General features: G+C 46.4%; 7 non-coding genes across 7 annotated transcripts; all 7 read right to left on the reverse strand.

Annotated features, from left to right (window-relative positions):
• Positions 1 to 990: 990 nt before the first annotated feature.
• trnak-cuu (transfer RNA lysine (anticodon CUU)) lies at positions 991 to 1,063 on the reverse strand. Its single transcript has one exon. It is a non-coding gene; the product is annotated as a tRNA-Lys (tRNA).
• Positions 1,064 to 1,539: 476 nt separating this feature from the next.
• On the reverse strand, positions 1,540 to 1,646 carry trnal-caa (transfer RNA leucine (anticodon CAA)). The gene is made up of 2 exons: positions 1,609 to 1,646; positions 1,540 to 1,584 (listed from the first exon to the last, which is right to left on the reverse strand). It is a non-coding gene; the product is annotated as a tRNA-Leu (tRNA).
• Positions 1,647 to 5,873: 4,227 nt separating this feature from the next.
• trnak-cuu (transfer RNA lysine (anticodon CUU)) lies at positions 5,874 to 5,946 on the reverse strand. The gene has a single exon. It is a non-coding gene; the product is annotated as a tRNA-Lys (tRNA).
• A 476-nt stretch (positions 5,947 to 6,422) lies between these two features.
• trnal-caa (transfer RNA leucine (anticodon CAA)) lies at positions 6,423 to 6,529 on the reverse strand. Its single transcript has 2 exons — positions 6,492 to 6,529; positions 6,423 to 6,467 (listed from the first exon to the last, which is right to left on the reverse strand). It is a non-coding gene; the product is annotated as a tRNA-Leu (tRNA).
• A 2,631-nt stretch (positions 6,530 to 9,160) lies between these two features.
• Positions 9,161 to 9,233, reverse strand: trnak-cuu (transfer RNA lysine (anticodon CUU)). Its single transcript has one exon. It is a non-coding gene; the product is annotated as a tRNA-Lys (tRNA).
• Positions 9,234 to 9,709: 476 nt separating this feature from the next.
• On the reverse strand, positions 9,710 to 9,816 carry trnal-caa (transfer RNA leucine (anticodon CAA)). The gene is made up of 2 exons: positions 9,779 to 9,816; positions 9,710 to 9,754 (listed from the first exon to the last, which is right to left on the reverse strand). It is a non-coding gene; the product is annotated as a tRNA-Leu (tRNA).
• A 2,456-nt stretch (positions 9,817 to 12,272) lies between these two features.
• Positions 12,273 to 12,345, reverse strand: trnak-cuu (transfer RNA lysine (anticodon CUU)). The gene has a single exon. It is a non-coding gene; the product is annotated as a tRNA-Lys (tRNA).
• Between the last annotated feature and the right edge of the window lie 328 nt (positions 12,346 to 12,673).

The raw sequence follows: 12,673 nt of genomic DNA on the forward strand, positions 1-12,673 counted from the left end.
TCTACGAAGACACAATGCAACTCCCCATGACCTTCTCTGTATTTCTCCATCGGCATCCTCAAAGCAAATACTTCATCTGTTGGACTCTTTCTAGGCATGAAACCATATTGCTCACCTCTGCCCTTAGCCTAGCTTCCACTACTATTTCCCACAACTTCATTGTGTGGCTCATCAACTTTATTCCTCTGTAGTTGCCACAGCTCTGCTCATCTCCTTTGTTCTTAAAAATGGGCACCAGTACACTTCTCCTCCAGTCCTCAGCCCTCCTTTCACTCTCCAAGATCTTGTTAAACAAACTAGTCAGAAACTCTACTGCCACCTCTCCTAGACACTTTCATACCTCCACAGGTATGTCATCAGGACCCGCTGCCTTTCCACTCTTCATCCTCTTCAACGTCCTCCTCACTTCACTCTTACTAATCTTGGCTACTTCCTGCTCCACACCAGTCACATCTTCTACTCTTTGTTCCCTTTCATTTTCCTCATTGATTAACTCTTAAAAAGTTCTCCTTCCATCTTCCCATCACAATCCTGGTACCTGTCAATTTATTTCCATCCTTATCATTAATCACCCTAACCTGCTGCACATCCTTCCCATCTCTGTCTCTTAGTCTGACCAACCTGAACAAATCCACCCCTCCCTCTTTAGTGTCCAACCTAGCATACAAGTCCTCATATGCTTTTTGCCACCTCTACCTTCACCTTACGCTGCATCTCCCTGTACTCTTGTCGACTCTCTTCAGTCCTCGCAGTGTCCCACTTCTTCTTAGCTAACCTTTTTCTCTGTATACACTCCTGAAGTTCCTCGTTCTGCCGCCAAATCACCTTGTCCACTTTTCTCTTTCCAGATGACACACCGAGTACCCTCGGTGTTCCCTATGAAAGTCCCCCAGTGACTTTCATTTTCAGCTGTACAAGAAATCAAGTTGTTCTGCAGTTTTTGTGTTGGTCCCAGATCTTCTCCAGTGTGGCCATAATCAAAAAAGACCCCTCCCAACGTGGGGCTCGAACCCACGACCCTGAGATTAAGAGTCTCATGCTCTACCGACTGAGCTAGCCGGGCCGCTAAAAGGACACCTGAAAAGACCCTTTGACCCTCAATAAAGCAACATTTTTCCAGGCGTGTTTAAGCAAAGTCCCACTCTGTTTCAGCAATCACTTTTAGATCAGCTGCAACTATTTAGCCGTTTGTTTTCTGCATCTTCCTCCAGACAGTAAGTCTTAGGCTTGGAATAAATTGCTTCGAACTAATCGTTTGCATGCACATCATGGCCACCTCACTTGACGTGAGTTGATGTGGAGGGTCAGTTGTGCGCGTGGTCAGAAATTACTGCCAGGAGTGCCCGAGGTGCATTCTCGTAAGAATGTTGCGGCAGCATTATCTCAGCAGCACAATGGTATATGGTAGAGAAGGATTATGCAATAGTGTTGCCATGTCTTTTGCTTTGTGCAACAAAAGACAATCACGAGTTGTTAAAGTTTTCAAAGTTGTTCAATACAAATATGTCTAAATCATTAGCAACATGCAGATAAAAGTAATGTCAGGAGTGGGATTTGAATCCACGCCTCCACTGGAGACCAGAAGTCCCTTTGGGGAAGGAGTTCTTCCTTGAGTCTGGCGCCTTAGACCGCTCGGCCATCCTGACAGCCGTTGGTGGGCGCCGACTCTTTAGGAGAGTGGAACTAAGTCATTAGGTTGTTATTCTCTAATTCAATCAACATACTCGAGGTGTTCTTGAGGAAAGTCTCAATTTGTTGTAATACTCACCTTTGTCTCAGCTGGAAAGGGCCGTCAGTCGGGACTTTGCGCAACTTATGACAGTGTAATGAAGTGAGTGAAGCTCTTGTTTGTGAGTTTAGTGGGTTTCAGTTGGAGTGTTGGTTAGATGATCGATATTGTTTGGCAAAACGTTTGTACGGGTAGCCAAGTCTGGCTGCAGTTGCAGCTGGATTTTCTGAATTGCTACTTTTTCGAAAACCTCAGCATCCATCGTAGGGCTTGCAGCCTTTTGTTACGCTTATGCACAGTTTGAGAAAACTGATTGGAAACATGGTTACGTGTATAAACGACAACAAAATTGCGGTACTCCGAGTGGTATCTAGTCGGGTAAAGTCGGTTTCCATATCCCAATTTGTGAAATCACCTCCCCTGAGAAAGCCGACTGTAATTTGGCTACTTTACTGTGTGTAATTGCAGGAAGTGACTTTCATTTTCAGCTGTACAAGGAATCAAGGTTTTGTGGAGTTTTAGTGTTGGTCCCAGATCTTATCCAGTGTGGTCGTATTGAAAACACCACACATAACGTGGGGCTCGAACCCACGACCCTGAAATTAAAACTCTCATGCTCTACCGCCTGAGCTAGCCGGGCCTCAAAGAGGACCCTGAAAAGACCCTTTGACCTTCAATGAAGCAACATATTTCCAGGCGTCTTTGAGCAAAGACCCACTTTGTTTCAGCAATCGCTCTTACATCAGCTGCAACTATTTAGCCGTTTGTTTTCTGCAACTTCCTCCAGACAGTAAGTCTTAGGCTTGGAGTATATTGCTTAGAACTAACCGTTTGTCCTCATTCTTGATCCTGTCCATCCTCGTTACTCCCAAACAGAACCTCAACATCTTAAGCTCTGCTACCTCCAGCTCTGCCTCCTGTGTTTTCTTCAGTGCCGCTGTCTCTAAGCCGAACAACATCGCTGGTCTCACCACTGTCTTGAGACGGTGGCTTCCTTTCATTCTCGCTGACACTCTTTTATCACACAACCCACCTGACACTTTTGTCCACCCGTTCCAACCTGATTGCAGTCGCCTCTTCAACTCTTTTCCACACTCTCCGTTGCTCTGAACCGTTGACCCTAAGTACTTAAAGTCCTGCACCTTCTTCACCTCTGCCCCCTGTAACCTCACCGTTCCACCTAGGTCCCTCTCATTGACACACATCTCAGTTTTCCAGAGCAGACCTCCATCTCTCTAGATTTTCCTCCACCTGCTCCCTGTTCTCACTACAAATCACAATGTCATCCGCAAACATCATAGTCCACGGAGATCCCAGTCTAACCTCATCTGTCAGCCTGTCCGCCACCAGAGCAAGGAAGAAGGGGCTCAGAGCCGATCCTTGATGCAGACCCACCGCCACCTTGAACTCCTCTGTCACATCTACAGCACACCTCACCACGGTCTTACAGCTTTCATACATGTCCTCCATCACTGTAACATACTTCTCTGCCACTCCAGAATTCCTCATACAATACCACAGCTCCTCTCTCGGCACCCTGTCATACGATTTCTCTAAGTCTACGAAGACACAATGCAACTCCCCATGACCTTCTCTGTATTTCTCCATCGGCATCCTCAAAGCAAATACTTCATCTGTTGGACTCTTTCTAGGCATGAAACCATATTGCTCACCTCTGCCCTTAGCCTAGCTTCCACTACTATTTCCCACAACTTCATTGTGTGGCTCATCAACTTTATTCCTCTGTAGTTGCCACAGCTCTGCTCATCTCCCTTGTTCTTAAAAATGGGCACCAGTACACTTCTCCTCGATTTTCGATTTTCTGAATTGCTACTTTTTCGAAAACCTCATCATCCATCGTAGGGCTTGCAGCCTTTTGTTACGCTTATGCACAGTTTGAGAAAGCTGATTGGAAACTTGGTTACGTGTATAAACGACAACAAAATTGCGGTACTCCGAGTGGTATCTAGTCGGGTAAAGTCGGTTTCCATATCCCAATTTGTGAAATCACCTCCCCTGAGAAAGCCGACTGTAATTTGGCTACTTTACTGTGTGTAATTGCAGGAAGTGACTTTCATTTTCAGCTGTACAAGAAATCAAGGTTTTGTGCCGTTTTAGTGTTGGTCCCAGATCTTATCCAGTGTGGCCGTATTAAAAGCACCACACAAAACGTGGGGCTTGAACCCACGACCCTGAGATTAAAACTCTCATGCTCTACCGCCTGAGATAGCCGGGCCTCAAAGAGGACCCTGAAAAGACCCTTTGACCTTCAATGAAGCAACATATTTCCAGGCGTCTTTGAGCAAAGTCCCACTTTGTTTCAGCAATCGCTCTTACATCAGCTGCAACTATTTAGCCGTTTGTTTTCTGCAACTTCCTCCAGACAGTAAGTCTTAGGCTTGGAGTATATTGCTTTGAACTAACCGTTTGTCCTCATTCTTGATCCTGTCCATCCTCGTTACTCCCAAAGAGAACCTCAACATCTTAAGCTCTGCTACCTCCAGCTCTGCCTCCTGTGTTTTCTTTAGTGCCGCTGTCTCTAAGCCGAACAACATCGCTGGTCTCACCACTGTCTTGAGACGGTGGCTTCCTTTCATTCTCGCTGACACTCTTTTATCACACAACACACCTGACACTTTTTTCCACCCGTTCCAACCGTATTGCAGTCGCCTCTTCAACTCTTTTCCACACTCTCCGTTGCTCTGAACCGTTGACCCTAAGTACTTAAAGTCCTGCACCTTCTTCACCTCTGCCCCCTGTAACCTCACCGTTCCACCTGGGTCCCTCTCATTGACACACATCTCAGTTTTCCAGAGCAGACCTCCATCTCTCTAGATTTTCCTCCACCTGCTCCCTGTTCTCACTACAAATCACAATGTCATCCGCAAACATCATAGTCCACGGAGATTCCAGTCTAACCTCATCTGTCAGCCTGTCCGCCACCAGAGCTAGGAAGAAGGGGCTCAGAGCCGATCCTTGATGCAGACCCACCGCCACCTTGAACTCCTCTGTCACATCTACAGCACACCTCACCGCGGTCTTACAGCTTTCATACATGTCCTCCATCACTCTAACATACTTCTCTGCCACTCCAGAATTCCTCATACAATACCACAGCTCCTCTCTCGGCACCCTGTCATACGCTTTCTCTAAGTCTACGAAGACACAATGCAACTCCCCATGACCTTCTCTGTATTTCTCCATCGGCATCCTCAAAGCAAATACTTCATCTGTTGGACTCTTTCTAGGCATGAAACCATATTGCTCACCTCTGCCCTTAGCCTAGCTTCCACTACTATTTCCCACAACTTCATTGTGTGGCTCATCAACTTTATTCCTCTGTAGTTGCCACAGCTCTGCTCATCTCCTTTGTTCTTAAAAATGGGCACCAGTACACTTCTCCTCCAGTCCTCAGCCCTCCTTTCACTCTCCAAGATCTTGTTAAACAAACTAGTCAGAAACTCTACTGCCACCTCTCCTAGACACTTTCATACCTCCACAGGTATGTCATCAGGACCCGCTGCCTTTCCACTCTTCATCCTCTTCAATGTCCTCCTCACTTCACTCTTACTAATCTTGGCTACTTCCTGCTCCACACCAGTCACATCTTCTACTCTTTGTTCCCTTTTATTTTCCTCATTGATTAACTCTTAAAAAGTTCTCCTTCCATCTTCCCATCACAATCCTGGCACCTGTCAATTTATTTCCATCCTTATCATTAATCACCCTAACCTGCTGCACATCCTTCCCATCTCTGTCTCTTAGTCTGACCAACCTGAACAAATCCACCCCTCCCTCTTTAGTGTCCAACCTAGCATACAAGTCCTCATATGCTCTTTGCCACCTCTACCTTCACCTTACGCTGCATCTCCCTGTACTCTTGTCGACTCTCTTCAGTCCTCGCAGTGTCCCACTTCGTCTTAGCTAACCTTTTTCTCTGTATACACTCCTGAAGTTCCTCGTTCTGCCGCCTAATCACCTTGTCCACTTTTCTCTTTCCAGATGACACACCGAGTACCCTCGGTGTTCCCTATGAAAGTCCCCCAGTGACTTTCATTTTCAGCTGTACAAGAAATCAAGTTGTTCTGCAGTTTTTGTGTTGGTCCCAGATCTTCTCCAGTGTGGCCATAATCAAAAAAGACCCCTCCCAACGTGGGGCTCGAACCCACGACCCTGAGATTAAGAGTCTCATGCTCTACCGACTGAGCTAGCCAGGCCGCTAAAAGGACACCTGAAAAGACCCTTTGACCCTCAATAAAGCAACATTTTTCCAGGCGTGTTTAAGCAAAGTCCCACTCTGTTTCAGCAATCACTTTTAGATCAGCTGCAACTATTTAGCCGTTTGTTTTCTGCATCTTCCTCCAGACAGTAAGTCTTAGGCTTGGAATAAATTGCTTCGAACTAATCGTTTGCATGCACATCATGGCCACCTCACTTGACGTGAGTTGATGTGGAGGGTCAGTTGTGCGCGTGGTCAGAAATTACTGCCAGGAGTGCCCGAGGTGCATTCTCGTAAGAATGTTGCGGCAGCATTATCTCAGCAGCACAATGGTATATGGTAGAGAAGGATTATGCAATAGTGTTGCCATGTCTTTTGCTTTGTGCAACAAAAGACAATCACGAGTTGTTAAAGTTTTCAAAGTTGTTCAATACAAATATGTCTAAATCATTAGCAACATGCAGATAAAAGTAATGTCAGGAGTGGGATTTGAACCCACGCCTCCACTGGAGACCAGAAGTCCCTTTGGGGAAGGAGTTCTTCCTTGAGTCTGGCGCCTTAGACCGCTCGGCCATCCTGACAGCCGTTGGTGGGCGCCGACTCTTTAGGACAGTGGAACTAAGTCATTAGGTTGTTATTCTCTAATTCAATCAACATACTCGAGGTGTTCTTGAGGAAAGTCTCAATTTGTTGTAATACTCACCTTTGTCTCAGCTGGAAAGGGCCGTCAGTCGGGACTTTGCGCAACTTATGACAGTGTAATGAAGTGAGTGAAGCTCTTGTTTGTGAGTTTAGTGGGTTTCAGTTGGAGTGTTGGTTAGATGATCGATATTGTTTGGCAAAACGTTTGTACGGGTAGCCAAGTCTGGCTGCAGTTGCAGCTGGATTTTCTGAATTGCTACTTTTTCGAAAACCTCAGCATCCATCGTAGGGCTTGCAGCCTTTTGTTACGCTTATGCACAGTTTGAGAAAACTGATTGGAAACATGGTTACGTGTATAAACGACAACAAAATTGCGGTACTCCGAGTGGTATCTAGTCGGGTAAAGTCGGTTTCCATATCCCAATTTGTGAAATCACCTCCCCTGAGAAAGCCGACTGTAATTTGGCTACTTTACTGTGTGTAATTGCAGGAAGTGACTTTCATTTTCAGCTGTACAAGAAATCAAGGTTTTGTGGAGTTTTAGTGTTGGTCCCAGATCTTATCCAGTGTGGCCGTATTGAAAACACCACACATAACGTGGGGCTCGAACCCACGACCCTGAAATTAAAACTCTCATGCTCTACCGCCTGAGCTAGCCGGGCCTCAAAGAGGACCCTGAAAAGACCCTTTGACCTTCAATGAAGCAACATATTTCCAGGCGTCTTTGAGCAAAGACCCACTTTGTTTCAGCAATCGCTCTTACATCAGCTGCAACTATTTAGCCGTTTGTTTTCTGCAACTTCCTCCAGACAGTAAGTCTTAGGCTTGGAGTATATTGCTTAGAACTAACCGTTTGTCCTCATTCTTGATCCTTTCCATCCTCGTTACTCCCAAACAGAACCTCAACATCTTAAGCTCTGCTACCTCCAGCTCTGCCTCCTGTGTTTTCTTCAGTGCCGCTGTCTCTAAGCCGAACAACATCGCTGGTCTCACCACTGTCTTGAGACGGTGGCTTCCTTTCATTCTCGCTGACACTCTTTTATCACACAACCCACCTGACACTTTTGTCCACCCGTTCCAACCTGATTGCAGTCGCCTCTTCAACTCTTTTCCACACTCTCCGTTGCTCTGAACCGTTGACCCTAAGTACTTAAAGTCCTGCACCTTCTTCACCTCTGCCCCCTGTAACCTCACCGTTCCACCTAGGTCCCTCTCATTGACACACATCTCAGTTTTCCAGAGCAGACCTCCATCTCTCTAGATTTTCCTCCACCTGCTCCCTGTTCTCACTACAAATCACAATGTCATCCGCAAACATCATAGTCCACGGAGATCCCAGTCTAACCTCATCTGTCAGCCTGTCCGCCACCAGAGCAAGGAAGAAGGGGCTCAGAGCCGATCCTTGATGCAGACCCACCGCCACCTTGAACTCCTCTGTCACATCTACAGCACACCTCACCGCGGTCTTACAGCTTTCATACATGTCCTCCATCACTCTAACATACTTCTCTGCCACTCCAGAATTCCTCATACAATACCACAGCTCCTCTCTCGGCACCCTGTCATACGCTTTCTCTAAGTCTACGAAGACACAATGCAACTCCCCATGGCCTTCTCTGTATTTCTCCATCGGCATCCTCAAAGCAAATACTTCATCTGTTGGACATTTTCCAGGCATGAAACCATATTGCTCACCTCTGCCCTTAGCCTAGCTTCCACTACTATTTCCCACAACTTCATTGTGTGGCTCATCAACTTTCTTCCTCTGTAGTTGCCACAGCTCTGCTCATCTCCCTTGTTCTTAAAAATGGGCACCAGTACACTTCTCCTCCAGTCCTCGGCCCTCCTCTCACTCTCCAAGATCTTGTTAAACAAACTAGTCAGAAACTCTACTGCCACCTCTCCTAGACACTTTAATACCTCCACAGGTATGTCATCAGGACCCGCTGCCTTTCCACTCTTCATCCTCTTCAACGTCCTCCTCACTTCACTCTTACTAATCTTGGCTACTTCCTGCTCCACACCAGTCACCTCTTCTACTCTTTGTTCCCTTTCATTTTCCTCATTGATTAACTCTTAAAAAGTTCTCCTTCCATCTTCCCATCACAATCCTGGCATCTGTCAATTTATTTCCATCCTTATCGTTAATCACCCTAACCTGCTGCACATCCTTCCCATCTCTGTCTCTTAGTCTGGCCAACCTGAACAAATCCACCTCCCCCTCTTTAGTGTCCAACCTAGCATACAAGTCCTCATATGCTCTTTGCCACCTCTACCTTCACCCTACGCTGCATCTCCCTGTACTCTTGTCGACTCTCTTCAGTCCTCGCAGTGTCCCACTTCTTCTTAGCTAACCTTTTTCTCTGTATACACTCCTGAAGTTCCTCGTTCTGCCGCCAAATCACCTTGTCCACTTTCCTCTTTCCAGATGACACACCAAGTACCCTCGGTGTTCCCTATGAAAGTCCCCCAGTGATTTTCATTTTCAGCTGTACATGAAATCAAGTTGTTCTGCAGTTTTTGTGTTGGTCCCAGATCTTCTCCAGTGTGGCCATAATCAAAAAAGACCCCGCCCAACGTGGGGCTTGAACCCACGACCCTGAGATTAAGAGTCTCATGCTCTACCGACTGAGCTAGCCGGGCCTCTACAAGGACACCTGAAAAGACCCTTTGACCCTCAATAAAGCAACATTTTTCCTGGCGTGTTTAAGCAAAGTCCCACTCTGTTTCAGCAATCAATTTTAGATCAGCTGCAACTATTTAGTCGTTTGTTTTCTGCATCTTCCTCCAGACAGTAAGTCTTAAGCTTGAAATAAATTGCTTCGAACTAATCGTTTGCATGCACATCATGGCCACCTCACTTGACGTGAGTTGATGTGGAGGGTCAGTTGTGCGCGTGGTCAGAAATTACTGCCAGGAGTGCCCGAGGTGCATTCTCGTAAGAATGTTGCGGCAGCATTATCTCAGCAGCACAATGGTATATGGTAGAGAAGGATTATGCAATAGTGTTGCCATGTCTTTTGCTTTGTGCAACAAAAGACAATCACGAGTTGTTAAAGTTTTCAAAGTTGTTCAATACAAATATGTCTAAATCATTAGCAACAAGCAGATAAAAGTAATGTCAGGAGTGGGATTTGAACCCACGCCTCCACTGGAGACCAGAAGTCCCTTTGGGGAAGGAGTTCTTCCTTGAGTCTGGCGCCTTAGACCGCTCGGCCATCCTGACAGCCGTTGGTGGGCGCCGACTCTTTAGGACAGTGGAACTAAGTCATTAGGTTGTTATTCTCTAATTCAATCAACATACTCGAGGTGTTCTTGAGGAAAGTCTCAATTTGTTGTAATACTCACCTTTGTCTCAGCTGGAAAGGGCCGTCAGTCGGGACTTTGCGCAACTTATGACAGTGTAATGAAGTGAGTGAAGCTCTTGTTTGTGAGTTTAGTGGGTTTCAGTTGGAGTGTTGGTTAGATGATCGATATTGTTTGGCAAAACGTTTGTACGGGTAGCCAAGTCTGGCTGCAGTTGCAGCTGGATTTTCTGAATTGCTACTTTTTCGAAAACCTCAGCATCCATCGTAGGGCTTGCAGCCTTTTGTTACGCTTATGCACAGTTTGAGAAAACTGATTGGAAACATGGTTACGTGTATAAACGACAACAAAATTGCGGTACTCCGAGTGGTATCTAGTCGGGTAAAGTCGGTTTCCATATCCCAATTTGTGAAATCACCTCCCCTGAGAAAGCCGACTGTAATTTGGCTACTTTACTGTGTGTAATTGCAGGAAGTGACTTTCATTTTCAGCTGTACAAGAAATCAAGGTTTTGTGGAGTTTTAGTGTTGGTCCCAGATCTTATCCAGTGTGGCCGTATTAAAAGCACCACACATAACGTGGGGCTCGAACCCACGACCCTGAGATTAAAAGTCTCATGCTCTACCGCCTGAGCTAGCCGGGCCTCAAAGAGGACCCTGAAAAGACCCTTTGACCTTCAATGAAGCAACATATTTCCAGGCGTCTTTGAGCAAAGTCCCACTTTGTTTCAGCAATCGCTCTTACATCAGCTGCAACTATTTAGCCGTTTGTTTTCTGCAACTTCCTCCAGACAATAAGTCTTAGGCTTGGAGTATATTGCTTTGAACTAACCGTTTGTCCTCATTCTTGATCCTGTCCATCCTCGTTACTCCCAAAGAGAACCTCAACATCTTAAGCTGTGCTACCTCCAGCTCTGCCTCCTGTGTTTTCTTTAGTGCCGCTGTCTCTAAGCCGAACAACATCGCTGGTCTCACCACTGTCTTGAGACGGTGGCTTCCTTTCATTCTCGCTGACACTCTTTTATCACACAACCCACCTGACACTTTTGTCCACCCGTTCCAACCTGATTGCAGTCGCCTCTTCAACTCTTTTCCACACTCTCCGTTGCTCTGAACCGTTGACCCTAAGTACTTAAAGTCCTGCACCTTCTTCACCTCTGCCCCCTGTAACCTCACCGTTCCACCTGGGTCCCTCTCATTGACACACATCTCAGTTTTCCAGAGCAGACCTCCATCTCTCTAGATTTTCCTCCACCTGCTCCCTGTTCTCACTACAAATCACAATGTCATCCGCAAACATCATAGTCCACGGAGATTCCAGTCTAACCTCATCTGTCAGCCTGTCCGCCACCAGAGCTAGGAAGAAGGGGCTCAGAGCCGATCCTTGATGCAGACCCACCGCCACCTTGAACTCCTCTGTCACATCTACAGCACACCTCACCGCGGTCTTACAGCTTTCATACATGTCCTCCATCACTCTAACATACTTCTCTGCCAAACACCTCTGCCCTTAGCCTAGCTTCCACTACTATTTCCCACAACTTCATTGTGTGGCTCATCAACTTTCTTCCTCTGTAGTTGCCACAGCTCTGCTCATCTCCCTTGTTCTTAAAAATGGGCACCAGTACACTTCTCCTCCAGTCCTCGAACCTCCTCTCACTCTCCAAGATCTTGTTAAACAAACTAGTCAGAAACTCTACTGCCACCTCTCCTAGACACTTTCATACCTCCACAGGTATGTCATCAGGACCCGCTGCCTTTCCACTCTTCATCCTCTTCAACGTCCTCCTCACTTCACTCTTACTAATCTTGGCTACTTACTGCTCCACACCAGTCACCTCTTCTACTCTTTGTTCCCTTTCATTTTCCTCATTGATTAACTCTTAAAAAGTTCTCCTTCCATCTTCCCATCACAATCCTGGCACCTGTCAATTTTTTTCCATCCTTATCGTTAATCACCCTAACCTGCTGCACATCCTTCCCATCTCTGTCTCTTAGTCTGGCCAACCTGAACAAATCCACCCCTCCCTCTTTAGTGTCCAACCTAGCATACAAGTCCTCATATGCTCTTTGCCACCTCTACCTTCACCTTACGCTGCATCTCCCGGTACTCTTGTCGACTCTCTTCAGTCCTCGCAGTGTCCCACTTCTTCTTAGCTAACCTTTTTCTCTGTATACACTCCTGAAGTTCCTCGTTCTGCCGCCAAATCACCTTGTCCACTTTCCTCTTTCCAGATGACACACCGAGTACCCTCGGTGTTCCCTATGAAAGTCCCCCAGTGACTTTCATTTTCAGCTGTACAAGAAATCAAGTTGTTCTGCAGTTTTTGTGTTGGTCCCAGATCTTCTCCAGTGTGGCCATAATCAAAAAAGTCCCCGCCCAACGTGGGGCTCGAACCCACGACCCTGAGATTAAGAGTCTCATGCTCTACCGACTGAGCTAGCCGGGCCGCTAAAAGGACACCTGAAAAGACCCTTTGACCCTCAATAAAGCAACATTTTTCCAGGCGTGTTTAAGCAAAGTCCCACTCTGTTTCAGCAATCACTTTTAGATCAGCTGCAACTATTTAGCCGTTTGATTTCTGCATCTTCCTCCAGACAGTAAGTCTTAAGCTTGGAATAAATTGCTTCGAACTAATCGTTTGCATGCACATCATGGCCACCTCACTTGACGTGAGTTGATGTGGAGGGTCAGTTGTGCGCGTGGTCAGAAATTACTGCCAGGAGTGCCCGAGGTGCATTCTCGTAAGAATGTTGCGGCAGCATTATCTCAGCAGC

Source organism: Channa argus, unplaced genomic scaffold (genome assembly GCF_033026475.1).
Source record: "Channa argus isolate prfri unplaced genomic scaffold, Channa argus male v1.0 Contig060, whole genome shotgun sequence".
Taxonomy (NCBI): Eukaryota; Metazoa; Chordata; class Actinopteri; order Anabantiformes; family Channidae; genus Channa; species Channa argus.